This window comes from Erythrolamprus reginae, chromosome 2 (assembly GCF_031021105.1).
Source record: "Erythrolamprus reginae isolate rEryReg1 chromosome 2, rEryReg1.hap1, whole genome shotgun sequence".
NCBI lineage: Eukaryota > Metazoa > Chordata > Lepidosauria > Squamata > Dipsadidae > Erythrolamprus > Erythrolamprus reginae.
Window position 1 is genome coordinate 8956285 of NC_091951.1, and position 22343 is coordinate 8978627.

At 43.8% G+C, this 22343-nt stretch overlaps 1 pseudogene; it reads right to left on the reverse strand.

Moving 5' to 3' along the window:
* Positions 1-11807: 11807 nt before the first annotated feature.
* On the reverse strand, positions 11808-20335 carry LOC139159105 (zinc finger protein 665-like; annotated as a pseudogene).
* Positions 20336-22343: the final 2008 nt, after the last annotated feature.

Sequence of the window (22343 nt, forward strand, 5' to 3'; positions counted from 1 at the left end):
TGCCGCATGTGTGGAAAGAGCTTCAATGCAAAAAATAGCTACAGTATGTCACAGAAGTGAGTTTACGCCCTCACATTTTATAAATATTTAAGTACAGTGATACCTCGTCTTACGAACTTAATTGGTTCCGGGACGAGGTTTGTAAGGTGAAAAGTTTGTAAGACGAAATAATGTTTCCCGTAGGAATCAATGGAAAAGCGATTAATGCGTGCAAGCCCAAAACTCACCCCTTTTGCCAGCCGAAGCGCCCGTTTTTGCGCTGCTGGAACTCCCCTGCAGCATCGCAAAAACACAGAAGTCCAGAGGTGGGGTTTCCCATGGAGGGGAGCCTCAGGGGAATCTCAGCAGTGCAAAAACAGGCGCTTCGCTGGCAACAGAAATCCAGAGGCGAGGCATCCCAGTGGCGGCGGCTTGGGTTTGTAAGGTGAAAATAGTTTGGAAGAAGAGGCAAAAAAAAATCTTAAACCCCGGGTTTGTATCTCGAAAGATTTGTATGACGATGGGTTTGTCAGATGAGGTATCACTGTACAGTGATACCTTGTCTTACGAACTTAATTGGTTCCGGGATGAGGTTCTTAAGGTGAAAAGTTTGTAAGACAAAACAATGTTTCCCATGGGGATCAATGGAAAAGCGATTAATGCGTTCAAGCCCAAAATTCACCCCTTTTGCCAGCCACCTCGAAACCCCACCTCCGGACCTCTGTGTTTTTGCGATGCTGTGATTTCACTGAGGCTCCCCTCGCTGGGAAACCCCAACTCCGGACTTCCGTTGCCAGGGAAATGCTAGTTTTTGCACTGGTGGGATTCCCCTGCAGCATCACAAAAACACTGAAGTCTGGAGGTGGTGTTTCCCATGGAGGGGAGCCTCAGGGGAATCCCAGCAGCACAAAAACAGGTGCTTCGCTGGCAACGGAAGTCCGGAGGCGGGGCATCCCAGCGGTAGCGGTGGGTTTGTAAGGTGAAAACAGTTTGGAAGAAGAGGCAAAAAAATCTTAAACCCCAGGTTTGTATCTCAAAAAGTTTGTATGACGAGGGGTTTGTAAGATGAGGTCTCACTGTATATCTTTTCATGTGACAACACTGAAGAAATCACACTTGACTACAATGTAAAGTAGTGAGTATACAGCTTGTATAACAGTGTAAATGTACTGTCCCCTCAAAACAACGCAACACACAGCCATTTAGTCTAAACTGCTGTCAACAAAAGTGAGTAGACCCCTAAGTGATAATGTCCAAATGAGAAGCAAAGTGTCAGTATTTTGTATGGCCACCATTATTGTCCAGCACTTTAACCCTCTTTGGCATAGAGTTCACCAGAGCTTCACAGGTTGCCCCTGGAGTCCTCGTCCACTCCATCCTGACAACATCACGGAGCTGGTGGATGTTAGAAAACTTGCGCATCTCATTGCCATGTTGAACGTCCAGTGACCAGTATAAAAGAGTGAAAGTGATAACACCAAATTTAACAAACGTGCTCCCCCTTCAAAACTGAGACCTTGTACCACTAATAGGTCACATAACTCCAGCAAGGGGAAGTGGCTACTTGGGCCCCATTTGGACATTATCACTTAGGGGTGTACTCACTTTTGTTGCCAGAAGTTTAGACATTAATGGCTATGTGTTGCATTATTTTGAAGGGACAGCACATTTACACTGTTATACAAGCTGTATACTCACTATTTTATATTTTTTCCAAGTGTCATTTCTTCAGTGTTGTCGCACGAAAGATATACTCCGAGTTCTTAGAGAGGGGTGGCATACAAATCTAATTAATATTATTATTATTATTATTATTATTATTATTATTATTATTATTAAATATTTACAAAATGTGAGGTGGCATACTCACTTCTGTGACGTACTGTATATCGTACATAGCAGAATCCATATTGGGGAGGAATCATATCCATATCAGGAGTGTGGAAAACCCTTTAGTGACTCCCAAGAATTGAAGATCAATAAAAGAATTCACACAGGGAAGAAATCATGTAAGTGTATGGAGCGTGGAATGAGTTTGAGAAGTAGTTACTTTTGCACCACAAGAGAGTCCACATGGAAAGATTTACAACTGTCATTAACAGGAACAACAGCTACCATAAAAATGAATATTTTACCAAAACTGCTATATTTATTCCAATAAAATTGGGGGGAAATATTTTGAAGAATTAAATAAAATAAGAGGGGGCTTTAGGTTGTCAGATTGATGTACTACTAGGCCTCGGTGTTTCTACGAGTGAAAGAGTGGATCAATTTTAGGCATAAAAGACTATTAACTCTGGAAGGGCACAACTAGGTTGGCATGCTTTGTTATGGTATGGGAAGAATAAGATACATAGTTATTTTCAAAGACATTATGTTAGAAATGTATTGTTATAAGTATGGCTTAAAATCAAAGAACAACACTTTCCACCAGAATTACTGATGAATCCTAATGTTATTAATATGGAAAAAGTGTAAAATATAATGATATTTGAATGAAAAATGGAAATTGAAAATGAAGCAGGAACTTAGCAGTCAAGGGATGGACATTGCATGGTGGCAACAATACAATCTCGATATGGGAAAGATATTAAAATGTATAGTTTTGGTAAAGAATTAAGAGAATTGGACCAGATATTAATTAGAACGGATTAAAAACTGATAAAATATATTACCTGTTAGGTAACATATTTTGAAAGTGAGCAGGTAGAGGAGACAATGATTGTTTGGGCTAAAATATTGGATATGCAACAGAATTAGACAAACGGCAGAAAGTGTGGGATAGAAATGTTAAATTGACTATATCAACTAAATAAAATTTGTGTATAGTGTTCTGTAGAAGGCATTTTGCACCAACAAGACTGACAAAAATGTATAAGGATAGATCTGCTAAATGTTGGAAATTTAATTAAACCCCGGTTCATATTACCGTATGTGGCAGACATGTCCAAAAGCCAAGTGGATCCACATGGAGGAGAAACCATATAAGTGCAGAATGTGGCTTGAGTTTTAGGAAAATTAGTTACCTTGGTATCCAAAAGAAGATCCACACTGGGGAGAAACCATATACATCTAATGAGTGCGGAAAAATTGATATGGTCCAGTGGGATCTTGAGCCTATCTTGAGTGTTGGCTATTCTTGCCAACTTATTATCATCTGCAAATTTGGTAATCTCTTCTATTCACTCATCTAAGAGTTTTTGTGTGCTTAATAGACAACTAGGGATGATGTTTATCAACTTTGTGAACTGATTCAAATCATCCTTACCGCCTCTCCTGAGACGAGCCAAGGTGGTTGAATTTTACCACTGGGTTATTATTATTATTTATTAGATTTGTATGCCGCCTCTCTCCAAGGACTCGGAGCGGCTCACAAGAAAACCCCCCCAGTACAAATCCAATATTTAAAAAACCCTCAACATAAAGACAATCAAACATCTCATGCAGACCATACGTAAAGTGGAAATGGCCCAGGGGAATCAATTTCCCCATACCTGATGGCAGAGATCGGTTTTGAAGAGTTTGCAAAAGGCAAGGAGGGTGGGGGCAGTCCTAATCTCCGGGGGGAGTTGATTGCAGAGGGTCCGGGCCACCACAGAGAAGGCTCTTCCCCTGGGTCCCGCCAGACGACATTGTTTCATTGATGGGACCTGGAGAAGGCCAACTCTGTGGGACCTAACCAGTCGCTGGGTTTCGTGTGGCAGAAGGTGGTCCTGGAGATATTCTGGTCCGATGCCATGAAGGGTTTTATAGGTCATAACCAACACTTTGAATTGTGACCAGAAACGGATTGGCAACCAATGCAGACTGTGGAGTGTTGGTGTAACATGGGCATACTTAGGGAAGCCCATGATTGCTCTCGCAGCTGCATTCTGCACGGTCTGAAGTTTCCGAACACTCTTCAAAGGTAGCCCCATGTAGAGAGAATTACAGTAGTCGAACCTCGAGGTGATGAGGGCATGAGTGACTGTGAGCAGTGAGTCCCAGTCCAGATAGGGCCGCAACTGGCGCACCTGGCGAACCTGGGCAAACGCCCCCCTCGCCACAGCTGAAAGATGGTTCTCTAATGTAAGCTGTGGGTCGAGGAGGATGCCCAAGTTGTGGACCCTCTGACGGGGTCAATAATTCCCCCCCCCCACCAGGGTAATGGACGGACAGATGGAATTGTCCCTGGGAGGCAAAACCTACAGCCACTCCATCTTATCAGGGTTGAGTCGGAGTCTGTTGACACCCATCCAGACCCTAACAGCCTCCAGGCACCGGCACATCACTTCTACTGCTTCATTGACTGGACATGGGGTGGAGATGTACAGCTGGGTATCATCAGCGTACTGATGACACCTCACCCCATGCCCCTGGATGATCTCACCCAGAGGTTTCATGTAGATATTGAATAGCAGGTGGGAGAGGACCGACCCCTGAGGCACCCCATTGATCTCCTTTTGCGACGTTCTGACAAGCAAAGTCAATGGGGAAGCAACATTTGTTTCACAACCATGTTTTTTATAGGTTATAACCAACACTTTGAATTGTGACCAGAAACATATCCATCCTAAGATAAAATACAGAAAATAGTATAAGGGCAGACTAGATGGACCATGGGGTCTTTTTCTGCCGTCAGACTTCTATGTTTCTATGTTAGATAAATGGTCAAAGCAATGGAAACTGCAGTTTAATGTTTCCAAATGTAAAATAATGCACTTGGGGAAAAGGAATCCTCAATCTGAGTATTTTATTGGCAGTTCTGTGTTAGCAAAAACTTCAGAAGAGAAGGATTTAGGGGTAGTGATTTCTGGCAGTCAGGTGGTAGGGAAAGCAAGTAGGATGCTTGGCTGCATAGCTAAGAGGTATAACAAGCAGGAAGAGGAGATTATGATCCCGCTATATAGAGCGCTGGTGAGACCCCATTTGGAATACTGTGTTCAGTTCTGGAGACCTCACCTACAAAAAGATATTGACAAAATTGAACGGGTCCAAAGACGGGCTACAAGAATGGTGGAAGGTCTTAAGCATAAAACGTATCAGGAAAGACTTCATGAACTCAATCTGTATAGTCTGGAGGACAGAAGGAAAAGGGGGGACATGATTGAAACATTTAAATTTGTTAAAGGGTTAAATAAGGTCCAGGAGGGAAGTGTTTTTAATAGGAAAGTGAACACAAGAACAAGGGGACACAATCTGAAGTTAGTTGGGGGAAAGATCAAAAGCAATGTGAGAAAATATTTTACTGAAAGAGTAGTAGATCCTTGGAACAAACTTCCAGCAGGCGTGGTTGGTAAATCCACAGTAACTGAATTTAAACATGCCTGGGATAAACATATATCCATCCTAAGATAAAATACAGGAAATAGTATAAGGGCAGACTAGATGGATCATGAGGTCTTTTTCTGCCGTCAGTCTTCTATGTTTCTATGTTAGTAATGTTAACAAATGTGGTGATTAATGTAATTATGTTTGTCCATTGTTTTCGAAGAGAACCTTGACATCTAGGGATGTCAAGACTTGTGCTTGAATTGGATTAAAGTGAAGGAGAGGTGCACAGAGTCAGCCTCACTCTGTTTTCCCAGATTCCATCTTGCTCCAATAGCAGGACAAGAGTCAAGACAGCTGGAGATGGCCTGGACACATTGGTTGACCAGGGTCTTTCATGACTTGCTGTGCTCTTAGCGTACCACATCACTTGTAGAAACCACTTTCATGACCGTTGTCCTATTCTAGTCCGCTGGAATCTGTCTTCACACGCTTGGGATAGACAAGTCCCTATCTCACCAAAGGTCAATGACCCAACAGCTACTCTCAACCTGGGTTGGGTAGCCTATCAAAGCTGTTGCCTGGGGTGTGTTGCTGTGCATTCTACAGCTAGTAGGAGCCACAGGTGAGAGCTGAGTAACACGTGTGGACCAAAGGTGAACAGGCTGCCCTAAAATGAGCTGCCATAAAAGGATGTAAAAGGATGTGCCTACCGTCCCTGTCTTATTGTCTACTTTTTATCATTACTTATTGTTGTGGTTAGCTCTGGCCCTGCTCCTGCCCCAAGGACTGTGGATGTGGGGGAGACATCCACACGCTGCAGACCTGTTTTGCCCCCAGTGGAATCTGCTGATGAAGGTTCCTCTGACCAAGAAGACATGAGTGACAGGGAGGAGGAGAGTGGGGCAGACAGCTCAGAAGGAGATCAATTATCTAGCTCCTCCTTGGATTCAGAACAAGAGTTAATGATACAGCCACGCATGCGGAGAGCGATGCATAGGCAACAACAACTGAGAGATTATTATCAAAGAAAATGAGGTCACCTGTGGTTGGGTGGGGCTGTAGTAATTAGTGAGGCTGGTATAAATAGCAGCCTGTGGGTTTGGCCATTGTAGAGGATTATCTGATTGTGGTGTTTCGTGACTGCTTTACTGACTTCGACCTTTTGTGTGCTGATTTCCCCCCGCTTTGAAACTAAACCAGAGCAAAGTGTGTTACACTTTGTGAAAGAAGGACTGTGAATTGCCTCACAGCTGCAAGCTAAGTATCACAGAACTGATAAGGGACTTGTACAAATTACCAGTTTGTTTGGAGACCAGTGCTCTTTGCTCTACAAAAAGAGGGCTAAGTGAATTTTCATTATAAAGAACATTGTTTTAAATTTTCAAACGTGTGGGTGTGTCTGAAATTTGTACCTGTGAATTTTCGGGAGGAGAGAGCCCAACAGAATGGGGGGGGGGCAGGGAGGACAAAAACTTATTTCTTATTTAACTCTTCGCAATTTTGGTGTGTCTTATAGTCTCAAGAATACGGTAAATCGCCCTACTGGCATTCGGAGATAAATGTGGATTTTGGGTTGCGGTTTGGGCACTCGGTCTTAAAAAGGTTCCCCATCACTAAGTTAGGGCATTGATAGAAAAATCAAGCACCACCAATATCATATCTCAGAAATCAGTTAAACATAGAAGATTGACGGCCGAAAAAGACCTCATGGTCCATCTAGTCTGCCCTTATACTATTTCCTGTATTTTACCTTAGGATGGATATATGTTTATCCAGGCATGTTTAAATTCAGTTACTGTGGATTTACCAACCACGTCTTCTGGAAGTTTGTTCCAAGCATCTACTACTCTTTCAGTAAAATATTTTCTCATGTTACTTCTAATCTTTCCAACTAACCTCAGATTGTTTCCCCTTGTTCTTGTGTTCACTTTCCTATTAAAAACACTTCTCTCCTGAACCTTATTTAACCCTTTAACATATTTAAATGTTTCGATCATGTCCCCCCTTTTCCTTGTGTCCTCCAGACTATACAGATTGAGTTCATTAAGCCTTTCCTGATAAGTTTTATGCTTAAGACCTTCCACCATTTTTGTAGCCCCTCTAGTTCATTCTCTTCTGTCACTTTTTTCCCAGTGAAGAGCTCGCTGAAGATTCTGCTTCTCTTTGCTCGGGTGTGACTTTCTCCACATGGGTATGTTAGATCCACTGGTTGATTCCTCCCAACACTAAGGAAATATAGGTGGTCAACAATATCAGCTCTGGATCTTACCACTTAGGTTGCAATGTTTCCTTTTGAAATATTTCACCACCTTCCCTATATGATGTCTAAGCCAGCTTTCTGCCCCCTAATGTTGTCTCAACGACATATCCCAAAGGTGCTTTTTTGCAAAAGGCAACTGGAGTATCTTATTTTTCCTCAAAGATGTTTCACTTCTCATCATTATTATTATTTATTATTTATTAAATTTGTATGCCGCCCCTCTCCGTAGACTCGGGGCGGCTTACAACAATAGTAGGAAAACAATGTAATATAAATCTAATAATTTAAACTAAAACCCCATAATTTAAAAACATGCACACAACACACCATACATAAACAATATAGGCCTGGGGAAGTTATTTCAGTTTCCCCATGCCTGACGGCAGAGGTGAGTTTTAAGGAGTTTACGAAAGGCAAGGAGGGTGGGGGAAATTCTAATCTCAGGGGGGAGCTGGTTCCAGAGGTTCGGGGCCACCACAGAGAAGGCTCTTCCCCTGGGACCTGCCAGACGACATTGTTTAGTCGAGAGGACCCGGAGAAGGCCAACTCTGTGGGACCTAATCAGTCGCTGGGATTCGTGCGGCAGAAGGCGGTCCCGGAGATATTCTGGCCCGATGCCATGAAGGGCTTTATAGGTCAAAACCAACACTTTGAATTGTGACCGGAAATTGATCGGCAACCAATGCACACTGCGGAGTGTTGGTGTAACATGGGCATACTTTGGAAAGCCCATGATTGCTCTCATAGCTGCATTCTGCACGATCTGAAGTTTCCGAACACTTTTCAAAGGTAGCCCCATGCAGAGAGCGTTACAGTAGTCGAGCCTCGAGGTGATGAGGGTGTGAGTGACTGTGAGCAGTGACCCCCGGTCCAAATAGGGCCGCAACTGGTGCACCAGGCAAACACCCCCCTCACCAAGAAAGATGGTTCTCTAATGTGAGCTGTGGATCAAGGAGGACGCCCAAGTTGCGTACCCTCTCTGAGGGGGGTCAATAATTCACCTCCCCCCAGGGTTATAGATGGACAGATGGAATTATCCTTGGGAGGCAGAACCCATAGCCATTCCGTCTTATCTGGGTTGAGTTTGAGTCTGTTGATACCCATCCAGACCCCAACAGCCTCCAGGCACCGGCACATCACTTCCACTGCTTCGTTGACTGGACATGGGGTGGAAATGTACAGCTGGGTATCATCATACAATTGAAGAGACATGATACAATTGAAGAGACTTTTTGGGTGAGAAGCGAAATGTCTTCCAGGAAAAACAAGAAACCCCCATTGTCTTTTGATAAAAGCATCTCTGGGACAACCGTAACCTGGATGTTTCAGAATCTCCATATACATCTTTGATGTGTTGAGTTTTCAAATCACTATCTACCTGAATGTTCGCATTCAGAAAAGTTAATCACATGTTGTTTTTTGGATGTTTATAACAATTTAATTGATTTATGATATAACATACAAGGAAGAAAAAAAGCATGAAGAAAAAGAGAAAGGAAAACATGGAAAAGACAAGGATAAAACAAAAAGACATTGATTTTCGACTACCCAACTTCAGTAATAACATCAAAGCAAAACATTTTAGTTTTACATACTGTGTTTCTCCAAAAATAAGACATGGTTCAAAATAAGCAGTAGGTCTTGTTGTACATACGCCTGGTCAGTTGGAGGATACTGAAGAGGTTGATGACTCTGATACAGATAGTGTTTATGAATTAGTGGCAGGCCCTGGGTTACAGGTATCAGAACAGGTGGGAGGCCAGCCACAGGATGTTGCTATGAGTCCAGACTCCAGTGAAGAAGAGACAATCGCTGGTTAAACCCTCACTTCAGAAGAGTTCAAAGGCTCAGGGAGCAAGTGTTAGGAAAAAGATATTAAGGGGAGGAATGGGTTAATTACTGGAGTGATGTATTCGTCAGGTCAGGGTGCCAGCCAGGAAGAAGGGTGGAGTTTTTCAATGTTGTCATCCATAGAAACATAGAAGACTGACGGCAGAAAAAGACCTCATGGTCCATCTAGTCTGCCCTTATACTATTTCCTGTATTTTATCTTAGAATGGATATATGTTTATCCCAGGCATGTTTAAATTCAGTTACTGTGGGTTTACCAACCACGTCTGCTGGAAGTTTGTTCCAAGGATCTACTACTCTTTCAGTAAAATAATATTTTCTCATGTTGCTTTTGATCTTTCCCCCAACTAACTTCAGATTGTGTCCCATTGATCTTGTGTTCACTTTCCTATTAAAAACACTTCCCTCCTGAACCTTATTTAACCCTTTAACAAATTTAAATGTTTCGATCATGTCCCCCCTTTTCCTTCTGTCCTCCAGACTATACAGATTGAGTTCGTTTAGTCTTTCCTGATATGTTTTATGCTTAAGACCTTCCACCATTCTTGTAGCCCGTCTTTGGACCCGTTCAATTTTGTCAATATCTTTTTGTAGGTGAGGTCTCCAGAACTGAACACAGTATTCCAAATGTGGTCTCACCAGCGCTCTATATAAGGGGATCACAATCTCCCTCTTCCTGCTTGTTATACCTCTAGCTATGCAGCCCAGCATCCTACTTGGACGCGTGTCATTTTGGCTCCGGAGTGAGTTAGCTTATTCTTTATTATTTCGCAGCTATTCCTGGTGCTTTTGAACTACATTGTATAGACATAAATCTTAAGATAAGGGAGGAGGCATGGAGGAAAGTTTGTGTGCTCAAATTGCTAAAGATAAAGAGAGAGGAATGTGACCGTCTGTATTGCATTTTTAATACGGAGGAGAGGAGACTAAAAATGGAGTTATTTTGTTTATGAAATCCTGCATTCAGTAAGCGTTATTTTCAATGTAATCAAAGTTTTGCCAGAATCCAGAACAGGTCTTACCTGCTAATTTAGGAGTACTGCAAACCACACCTCCCACACCCCAATGCCTATTGTGCTGCTACTCAGGATTTTCCGTGTTGTGTTTTGCAGCGCCAGCATGATGAGCTTATGGCGTTCTACCTCTAGTGGCAGCATTGGTGCAAGAAGAAATGTGGTATTCAGCCACAAGTGGTGGCAATGGTGCAACAAGACGCATGGCGTCTGAACGCAAGCTGCCGCAAGCGGATTCAGGAGTCATGTAGGGTCACAACAGGGGCATTGGAGTCCTGACTGCGCCAGGTCCCAGATAAGCAGGGCTGGGGCACCTGAGGCACCTCCTCCTCCGTCAACCTTGCTTGATTTTTATGTCTTACATCATCTTTTCCTGCTGTGCAACTTCTTAAGGCAATTAAACTTACTACTGTTCTGTCGGGCTCTCTGGTAGACTCCTCCCCCAAAATTCACAGGTACAGATTTCAGACACACACACGTTTGACAATTCAAAACGATGTTCTTTTGTTGTGGTTCAGCCTGGGACCCCTCCGGGAATGGCTGATTTGCTGTCGGTGTCCGGCTCAGAGGCTGAGGACCAGGAGGGGCAGACTGATGAAGAAGCTGAATCCCAGGCTGAAGATGAAGGACAGCCAGAGTTCCACCAGGGGGAGCTCTCCCCAGCAAGCAGCCTGGATTCCCTGGGGGAAGATGCTAGTGACTTCATAGATATGCGACAGAGGAGAGCTAACGAGAGAAGAACGCAATTGGCCAGATATTTCCAGCATTAGGGGTCGCAGCTGGGTTTGGGTGTGGTGCTTGGGAAAGGATAAAAGGTGGCTCCACCCTTCCTGGCTTGTGGAGTTTTATCTTGGAGATTCGTGAGACCTGTTTGTGAACTTTGGTGGCTACAATCCTGGTTTGTGCCTTGGACTCTTGAAACCTTGGGGGGGTGTGCCAGCAAGAAGCTTTTGGAATTGACTGGACATCAGGACCCTGTTGTAAAGTATTGTAACCTGTCTGCTGTGAAGACAGGTTTTCCTGTGTGCTTATTTTTTCCTGCTATAAATTACTTTTGGATTTTACCAGAGTGTCTGGCTGTTTTTCAGTGGGTGTGGAGGTCTGGGAAAACCCAGACAGAACATTCTTTATAATGAAAATTCACTTAAACCAAGCCCTCTTTTGGGATAGCAAAGAGCACTCATCTCCAAACAAACTGGTAATTTGTACAAGTCCCTTATCAGTTCTGTGATACTTAGCTTGCAGCTGTGAGGCAATTCACAGTACTTCTTTCACAAAGTGAAACACACTTTGCTCTGGTTTAGTTTCAAAGCAGGGAAAAATCAGCACACAAAAGGTCGAAGTCAGCAAAGCAGTCACGAAACACAACGATCAGATAATCCTCCACAATGGCCAAACCCACAGGCTGCTATTTATAGCAGCCTCACTAATGACCACAGCCCCAACCAGAGCTAACCACAACAACTACAGGTTGTGAATTTCTTTCCACACTCCCCACACTGAGATAGCTTCTCCCACGTGGATTCTTTTATGGCGTGCAAGACACCTTCCGTCTCTGAAAGTCTTTCCACAGTCAATGCATTTAAATGGCTTCTCCCCTGTGTGCATTCTATTGTGGGCAGTAAGACTGCGACTCTCAGTATAACATTTTCCACATTCCAAGCATTTATAGGGTTTCTCCCCTGAGTGAATCCTTCTATGGCTCCTGAGTGAATATCTTTGAGTGAAACTTTTTCCGCACTCATGACAGGTATACGGTTTCTCCCCAGTGTGGACCCTCTTGTGGATAGTAAGGTTACCACTTCTCCTGAAACTCATGCCACACTCGGTGCATTTATGTGGTTTCTCCCCTGTGTGAATCCTTTTATGGATTGTCAGTCCTCCAGAATCACTGAAGTGTTTTCCACACTCCTGGCACTGATAGGGTTTCTCCCCAGTGTGGGTCCTGCTATGTACGATATAGCCATATTTTGTACTGAAGCTCTTTCCACATGTGCGGCATTCATGTGGTTTCTCCCCAGTGTGGATCCTTTTGTGGCGAGAGAGAGAGTTCAAACTGGTGAAGCATTTGTCACATTCGGTGCACTTATAATGCTTTTTACCTGTGTGAGTTCTTTTATGGCTATTAAGGTTACTTGTTTGACTGAAGCACTTCCCACACTCAGAGCATTGATATGGTTTCTCTCCACTGTGCATTCTTTTATGAGAAATTAAGTGGCTGGATTTACGGAAGCTTTTTCCACACTCCAGGCATTTGTATGGTTTCTCCCCTGTGTGGGTCCGTGTATGGGCATGAAAGGAGCCAGAATAGGCAAAGCGCTTTCCACACTGCAGGCATTGAAAGGGCTTCTCCCCCGTGTGGATTCTGTGATGGGCAGTAAGGTGTGAAGAGCAATGGAAGCTCTTTTCACACTCCATGCATTGAAATAGTTTTTCCCCCGTGTGACTCCTCTCGTGTGACTGAAGATGAACTTTTTGACTGAAGCTTTTCCCACACTGCAGGCATTTATACGGTTTCTCCCCTTTATGCATCCTGTTATGTAAAGCTAGGGTACCACTTCTGCTGAAGCTTTTCCCACACGCCAAGCATTCATAGGGTTTCTCCCCTGTGTGAATCCTTTTATGACAAGTAAGGGCAGTGGAGGTACTGAAGCACTTTCCGCACTCGGTGCATTTATACGGCTTCTCTCCGGTGTGGATCCTCTTATGTAACTTGAGATTGTCTTTGTATCTGAAGCTCTTTCCGCACACCATGCAATGATACGGCTTTTCCCCTGTATGGGTCCTATTATGGGAAGCGAGGTCACTCGCAAAGCGGAAGCTCTTCCCACATTCCAGGCATTTACATGGTTTATTCCCAGTGGGGTTTTTTTCCGGGGAATTTAGTTCCTTGCTCTGAGTAAACATCATTCTACCCTCCGTGCCTTGATGCAAATTCTCCTCTCTGTGGATGCTTTGGTGGGAAGTAAGGGCTACGCTGCTTTCAAAGCTCTTTCCACAGCTGATACATTGATGTTGCTTACTCTCTTTGTGGATCCTCTTATGTGAATTCAGGTAATTTTCCTGCTTGAATGTCCTTCCACAATCCAGACATTTGTGTGTATCTCCTGCTTTGTGGATCTTTTTATGTAATGCAAGAGAGCGGTTCGTACCAAAGCTTTCTGCACACTCCGTACATTTGTATGCATTCCCTCCTTCTCGTATTCTTTCATGTAAAGGAGGAGGAAGGGTCCTTCTGGAACGTTGCCTGCTTTCCTCTGGTTTCTCTCCAGCAGGGCTTTCGCAACAGTCACATAATCCAGATTCATCTTGGAGACTTTTCCCACAACTGGAACACAATGCTTTTTCTTGGCGGTCATCTGTGTCCAATAAGACACTGGTATCTGGATACGGTAAACCAGTGTAATTCTCCTGCTCAACCATTAACAGGGTTTTCTCAGAACTTGGCTTTCCATGCATCTTTTCTACAGCTTCATTTTTCTCTTTTGGTAAAAGTGCTGCTGCCTCCTGGACAGAATCCTCCATCTCCCATCCGTCCCCTGCTTGCAACAGAAAAAAAAAAGTTAACACAAACCTATCGTATTTTTCAGAGCATAACACCTTTTTCCTCCCTAAAAGAGACTGAAAATTTGGGTGTGTCTTATACTCTTAAATGTAGCTTTATTGAAGCTTACCCCACCCCCCAGCCCCAAGCTGAAAAAACCCAAACCCCTCACAGGCTTTTTCATTGCTACTCTCTCCAAGGAAGGTTTTTTCTCTAAGTCTTTTTTTAAAAATAAAATTCTATTAAATTTCTTCATTAAAAAACATATAACATACAGTGGTACCTCATGATACGAACCCCTCGTCTTACGAACAACCCGAGATACGAACCCGGGGTTCAGAAATTTTTTGCCTCTTCTTACGAACTTTTTCCTTCTTACGAACCCGCTGCCGCCGCCAAGAAGCCCCACCGCCCGGCTGTCACCTTTTGAAACAGCCGGGGGGCTTCTCGGCGGCCTTCCAAACGCCAAACCCAGAAGTTCGGGTTTGGCGTTCGGGTTCAGGAGGATGCTGAGAAGCCCCCCGGCTGTTTTAAAAGGTGACAGCTAGGTGGCGGGGCTTCTCAGCGGCCTCCCGAACCCGAACTTTTGCCAAACTTCTGGGTTCAGCGTTCGGGAGGCTGCTGAGAAGCCCCGCCGCCCGGCTGTCACCTTTTAAAACAGCCGGGGGGCTTCACGGCAGCCTCCCGAATGCCAAACCCGGAAGTTCGGGTTTGGCGTTCGGGTTCAGGAGGACGCTGAGAAGCCCCCCAGCTGTTTTAAAAGGTGACAGTCGGATGGCGGGGCTTCTCAACGGCCTCCCGAACCCGAACTTTTGCCGAACTTCTGGGTTCGGCATTTGGGAGGCCACCGAGAAGCCCCGCCACCCGGCTGTCACCTTTTGAAACAGCCGGGGGGCTTCTCGGCGGCCTTCCAAACGCCAAACCCAGAAGTTCGGGTTTGGCGTTCGGGTTCAGGAGGATGCTGAGAAGCCCCCCGGCTGTTTTAAAAGGTGACAGCTAGGTGGCGGGGCTTCTCAGCGGCCTCCCGAACCCGAACTTTTGCCAAACTTCTGGGTTCAGCGTTCGGGAGGCTGCTGAGAAGCCCCGCCGCCCGGCTGTCACCTTTTAAAACAGCCGGGGGGCTTCACGGCAGCCTCCCGAATGCCAAACCCGGAAGTTCGGGTTTGGCGTTCGGGTTCAGGAGGACGCTGAGAAGCCCCCCAGCTGTTTTAAAAGGTGACAGTCGGATGGCGGGGCTTCTCAACGGCCTCCCGAACCCGAACTTTTGCCGAACTTCTGGGTTCGGCATTTGGGAGGCCACCGAGAAGCCCCGCCACCCGGCTGTCACCTTTTGAAACAGCTCGGGGGCTTCTCGGCGGCCTCCCGAATGCCGAACCCGGAAGTTCGGGTTTGGCGTTCGGGTTCAGGAGGACGCTGAGAAGCCCCTTGGCTGTTTCAAAAGGTGACAGCTGGGCAGTGGCGGTTTTTTGCGGGTTTTTTTCGTTGCACGGATTAATTGATTTTACATTGTTTCCTATGGGAAACAATTTCCCCCGGGAACCAATTAGGTTCGTAAGACGAGGTATTACTGTACAATAAAAAAAGAAACCTCATACAATACACAAATATATTACATAAGTATATATAATCAAAAAGAAACAATTAAAAAAAAAGAAAACAAGAGAGAAAAAAAATGAGGGCAACTAATACTAAAGAAGAAAAGAAGAAAAGAAAATCTAATCACAAGTATTAAATAACAATATATTAATTTATATTTATTTCATGCTTTGCGAGGAGAAAGAAAAAAACAACAACCCAAGTTTAATCTTGTCTTTCATCTGGCATTGGGTTATCAGTGTTCAATCATTCATCTTGGTTTATTAAGAATTAATCCGTAAGTTCATTATTTGCTTACCGCCTTATGTTAAGTTTATATTTAATATTAGTAACTTAAAAATTATTATTTCTATAAATAAATTACAAATATATAAATAATGAAGTCCATTGTAACTTCCAAAACGAAACAATAAAAAGAAAAGATATGTTAGAATAGTATATTGTTATTTGTATTGTAATTTTAGTTTTCTTTTCTTTTTGCAAACCAATCATAGAAATACTTCCAAATTTTATAGTAGTAGTATAAGTCTTTTCAGGATTTTTCATTGTTGCTTTCTCCAAAGGATGTTTTTCCAGTCCTAAGACTTTTGCAGGCTTTTTTTCATTGCTACTTGCTTGGAAGAATGTTTTTTCCAGCCCTAATGAGGTGCTAACAATCTTCCCAGCTTGCAGGCTTTTTTTCATTGGTACCGTATTTTCCGGCGTATAAGACGACTGGGCGTATAAGACGACCCCCTAACTTTTCCAGTTAAAATATAGAATTTGAGATATACTCGCCGTATAAGACTACCCCTCTTCTGTACATCATAGACCTGACTGAGTCTAGGTCTATGATGTACTTGCATTGAGAAAAAAATCATTTCTGAACATGATAACACAATATTTTAATTACTAATGATGAAGATCTTATTGTTAAAATTATGAATGAATTATTTAGAGAGAGAGAGCCAAGTGGGAACACTCTTCTGTCTATCTCTCCATATGTCTCTGTCTATCTGTCTTGTCTGCCTCTCATATTTCTCCTCACCACAATTAAGTTTATTATTATAACTCATCATAATTTGTCAACACAAAAAGGTGAACCTGGCTATTTTTCTTTCTCCTACCATCTATTCTGCAGGTATCTTTCAGTCTAACATGCAGCATGCTGACACCTATGTGAGAATCTATTATGGAATGAGAATCTGTATGTGATATCATGATATGGCAATCCAAACAGCCCATCCATTTTTTCCTCTTTCCGCACTTTCTGTCTTTATCCTCTTGCAATGTCACTTAAACAGATTTTAACTTGTCGGGTTTAATTAGTGACCCTGCCAATTTTCAGTACTGTGCAGTGTGCTATGATACAGAGCAGGGTGAATAATATGACCTCAGCTTTTAAAGTTATTTTAAAATGTTGCCTAAGAAATATGGAAAGATGATTCTTTTTGGAGGAAAAGTACATTTTCAATGGTTAAACATAAGAACAAATACAAACAGGCAGAAATAAATGCATCCAGTTTAACATTCAATTTTGCAACCACTAATAATGTTGGTCAAGTAGGTACAAAAATACCTGGGGAAATTATCAAAGTCTGAGAAATGGGTCCCTTGTCAGTTAAAAGGAGTGCTGATTTACCACCTGCTAGAGCAGTGATTTTCAACCTTTTTTGAGGTGCAGCACATTTTTTACATTTACAAAATCCTGGGGCACATCACCAACCAAAATTACACAAATCTAATAAATAAATACATACATACATACATACATACACACACACACACACACACACATAAATAACCCCCTCATATATACAATCCCATGTAACATCCCCTTATAAATACAGTCAATCATCAATCATCCCTCCTCAAATTTATACCACTGTCTCATTTCTGGGTTCTTCTCCTGTCTTTCCCCCTTTTCTCTCTTATGTTTCTCATTTCTCTCTCTTCCTCCCTTTTCCCTCATTCCTTCTCCCTCTCACTTCTCCTCTTTTTCCATCCCTGTCTCTCCCCCCCCCTTACGTGTGTGTGTGTGTGTGTGTATACACACTCGAACCATTTCCAAAACCAGTTGAGGGCTGGGTTTTTTTTCTCTTTTATTCTTTTCAAACACAGGTGTGGGCTGGGGGGGGTGTTTCTTATTATTTGGGTGCTTTTTACCATATGCTTCAAGAATCACCTCTCTCCCTCTCTCTTGTTCTCTCTTATTTTCTTTCTGAGGCTCCTCCCACAACGGTGGCTACAGCGGCGCTGGCGATCCGGCCGCTAGCCGCTCCGAGCGCTGTGGGAACGCCCACCTCTCTCGCAGTCCGGTCCCGAGCTTCCCATCCTCCTTCTCAGAAGGTTTCCTTCTGAGCAAGCTGGCAGGAGGATGGGAAGCAGCCCCCACACCGCTCGGAGCGGCTAGCGGCCGCATCGCCAGTGCCGTTGCAGCCACCGCTAATGTAAAGGGGCTGCTTCCCGGCGGCAGGAACGCCTCGCCTCCGCTACTCCCGCCGCCGCCTTTGCTCTCCCCGCCGGGCAAGAGGCAAAGGTAGCGGAGGCAAGGCGGAGAAGAAAGAAGCCGCGGATAACTGCAGCAAGGGCTCGTTATGCCGGCTACCCCCCGCAGTTCCTGCCGCCGGGAGTGGCGCTCCACCCCAGCAAAGCCGGCGAGGGAGCTCCGGAATTGGTTGGTGCTCGCCCGACGCCTTGTTTTTTTATTTCCCCCTTTGGCAAGGGAGCGCTCGAGGAGACAGCGTCTTGTGGCATCGCCTCCCATCGGGTTTACGACGAAGGGACGCTCAGCAACTTCTTTTTCCTTTCGGCGCCATAGCCACCCGCAGTCCCCGGAGCCGGTGGGTTGAGGCAAAGGGCTGCGTTTCCCTTCCCTCCCTCCCTCCTGCCCCTGTCCTGAATGGAAGCCTCGCTCCGGGATCTCCGCCGCTTGCAAACCGCTCACTTTCGGCTCCGGGGACTGCGGATGGCTATGGCGCCGAAAGGAAAAAGAAGTTGCTGCGTGATGCCGCAAGACGCTGTCTCCTCGAGCGCTCCCTTGCCTCCCGAACTCCCGCCTGTGAAGAGAAACCAAAGGGGGAAATAAAAAAACAAGGCGTCGGGCGAGCACCAACCGATTCCGGAGCTCCCTCGCCGGCTTCATCAACGCGCTGCTGTTGCTGCTGTTGCTGCTGTCGCTGCCGCCTGAGGCGGCGGCACTCGAATCTGGCGTGGTGGAAAATCTTTGCCTGCCTCCAGATTTTCCACCACGCCAGATTCGAGTGCCGCCGCCTCAGGCGGCAGCGACAGCAGCAACAGCAGCGCTTTTTCCTTTCGGCGCCATAGCCACCCGCAGTCCCCGGAGCCGAAAGTGAGCGCGGGTCCGCTCCCCCCACCCCAATCCCGCTCCCGGCCTCCTCCCGCCCGCGGCTGTGGAATGGGCGCAGTATCCGGCCTATAAGACGACCCCCCACTTTGGAAAAGATTTTCAGGGGTTAAAAAGTCGTCTTATACGCCGGAAAATACGGTACTTGCTCTGAATAAGGTTTTTTAAAACTCTAATAGAAACATAAAATAATATTTTCTCACATTGCTTCTGGTTTCCCCCCCAGCTAACCTCAGATTGTGCCCCCTTGTTCTTGTGTTCACTTTCCTGTTAAAAACACTTCCCTCCTGAACCTTATTTAACCCTTTAACATATTTAAATGTTTTGATCATGTCCCCCCTTTTTCTTCTGTCCTCCAGACTATACAGATTGAGTTCATTAAATCTTTCCTGATATGTTTTATACTTAAGACCTTCCACTATTTCTGTGGCCCGTCTTTGGACTTGTTCAATTTTATCAATCTTTTTGTAGGTGAGGTCTCCAGAATTGAACACAGTATTCCAAGTGTGGTCTCACCAGCTCTCTATACAGCAGATCACAATCTCCCTCTTCATAGAAACATAGAAGTCTGACGGCAGAAAAAGACCTCATGGTCCATCTAGTCTGCCCTTATACTATTTTCTGTATTTTATCTTAGGATGGATATATGTTTATCCCAGGCATGTTTAAATTCAGTTACTGTGGATTTATCTACCACGTCTGCTGGAAGTTTGTTCCAAGGATCTACTACTTTCAGTAAAATAATATTTTCTCATGTTGCTTTTGATCTTTCCCCCAACTAACTTCAGATTGTGTCCCCTTGTTCTTGTGTTCACTTTCCTATTAAAAACACTAAGACCTTCCACCATTCTTGTAGCCCGTCTTTGGACCCGTTCAATTTTGTCAATATCTTTTTGTAGGTGAGGTCTCCAGAACTTCCTGCTTGTTATACCTCTAGCTATGCAGCCAAGAATTCTACTTGCTTTCCCTACCGTCTGACCGCACTGTTCACCCATTTGAGACTGTCAGAAATCACTACCCCTAAAACCTCTCTTTTGAAGTTTTTGCTACCACAGAACTGCCAATAGAATACGCAGATTGAGGATTTCCCCCCCCTAAGTGCATTAACAACAACTCTCTGATGTCTACACTTCAGCCAGCTGCAAATCCACTGAGCTATCCAGGGATTAAGTCCAATCTTCACTAATTTATCTATCAGCTCTTTATGTGGAACCGTATCAAAGGCTTTGCTGAAATCCAGATAGGCAATATCCATGGCACCACCTTGATCCAACACCTTTGCGACAGTCAAAGAAATCAATGAGATTAGTCTGACATGATTTGCCTCCAGTAAAGCCGTGCTGGTTTGGGTCCAATAATTTGTTGGTTTTTAGGTGCTGATTTATCCTCTTTTTGAGTAGAGTCTCCATCATTTTAACTACAACTGATGTCAAGCTAATTGGCCTGTAGTTACCAGCTTCTTCTCTACTGCCCTTCTTGCGGATAAGCACCATTCTAGCCATTCTCCCATCATTAGGAACATCTCCTGTTAAAAGGGATTGATTAAAAAAATCAGTCAAATCAGGATTGAGCACCTTTGCTGTATTTGAACAATATTGATATTCTTTCAAAGTCCCATTTGTTCAAAATATGATGCTATGCTTATTATTAATGTGGGAAACAGAGTTGTATTGTTTTTACAGAATTGTAAAAAGACCAAAGGTGGTTCCTATTAGTTCGGACCAATTCGGCGGAATAGATAGTAAAAATAGGGACCGGTTGCCAGGCTGCTGTTTAGAACCCACTCCCAAAGAAGACATGTTAGCCTGTGATGAAAATGCATTATAAACAGGAAGAAACTGAATTGGATACTATAAGGAAATATATTGCTCAAAAAAATAAAGGGAACACTCAAATAACACATCCTAGATCTGAATGAATGAAATATTCTCATTGAATACTTTGTTCTGTATAAAGTTGAATGTGCACAACAGCATGTGAAATTAATTGTCAATTAGTGTTGCTTCCTAAGTGGACAGTTTGATTTCACAAAAGTTTGATTTTCTGAAAAAGTGATTTTAAATAGAGAAATAATGCTAGAAGAGCTAGAAGAGGCAATCCAGACACAAAAGAATAACAAGGGTCCAGGGCCAGATGCCCTCCCGGGGGGAAATTTATAAAAATATGGATGAACTAATAGAAGTAATGTTACTGGAAGTATGCAACGAAGCACTGAACAAAGCAAAATTCCTGGCATCGTAGAGGGGGGCATATATCACCTTGATTTCGAAAGAAGGTACAGATAAGAACCAAATTGTGAACTATAGGCCAATTTCACTCCTCAATTCTGAGTATAAAATATTTTTGAACATCATAGCAGAAAGAATAACTAAATTATTAAATGAAAGTATACACCTGGATCAGAATGAATTCTTACCAACAAGACAAATAAGAGACAATATAATAGTAGTAAATACATTAGAGCAGTGTTTCCCAACGTTTTTTGAGCCGCGGCACATTATTCACATTTACAAAATCCTGGGGAACATTGAGCGGCCTGGGGGAGATGTCTCAGTTCCCCCATACCTGACAGCAGAGGTGGGTTTTACAAAAGGCAAGGAGGGTGGGGGCTGCCACAGAGAAGGCTCTTCCCCTGGGGCCCGCCAAACAACATTGCTTAGTCGATGGGACCCAGAGAAGGCCAACTGTGTGGGACATAACCGGTCGCTGGGATTCGTGCGGCCGAAGGCGGTCCCGGAGATATTCTGGTCCGATGCCATGAAGGGCTTTATAGGTCATAACCAACATTTGGTTATGTTCCTGTCCGCTTTTAAACCTTGTGACCCGGGCATCTAATAGGAACTCTTGATCCTCAATATCCTCATCCCCCTCTGAGTCAGACATTACCATCATTGGAGTTTCTACAGTGTCTAGAGGTTCCTCAGGTTCCAGCTCTCCTTCACTCTCTCTCTGATTCAGCTGGCAAGAACGTTGGCCCAAGACGGGCCTGGTACATCCTCCTCAGAATCTGTCACTAACTTACCTAGTCATGGACCACTCACAATACAAACTACTAAGAAGACCAAATATTTAGGAATTGTTTAACAGAAGGATTTGGAAAATTGGAAGACACTACAATTATCATTATTAGGAAGAATAGCAACTATTAAAATGAATATTATACCTAAATTATTCTATTTATTCCAAACAATTCCTATAAAATTAGATAACCTTTTTTTTACAGATTTAAATAAAATAACTACAAAATTTGTTTGGTTATGTAAAAAGGAGCACATAAAACTATTTTCACTTCAGGATAGCAGAAGAAGAGGTGGCTTTAGACTCCCAGTGTGGAAGCTCTGATAACCCTAGCATTAAAAAGACATAGATAAATGGTCAAAGCAATGGAAACTGCAGTTTAATGTTTCCAAATGTAAAATAATGCACTTGGGGAAAAGGAATCCTCAATCTGAGTATTGTATGGGCAGTTCTGTGTTAGCAAAAACTTCAGAAGAGAAGGCA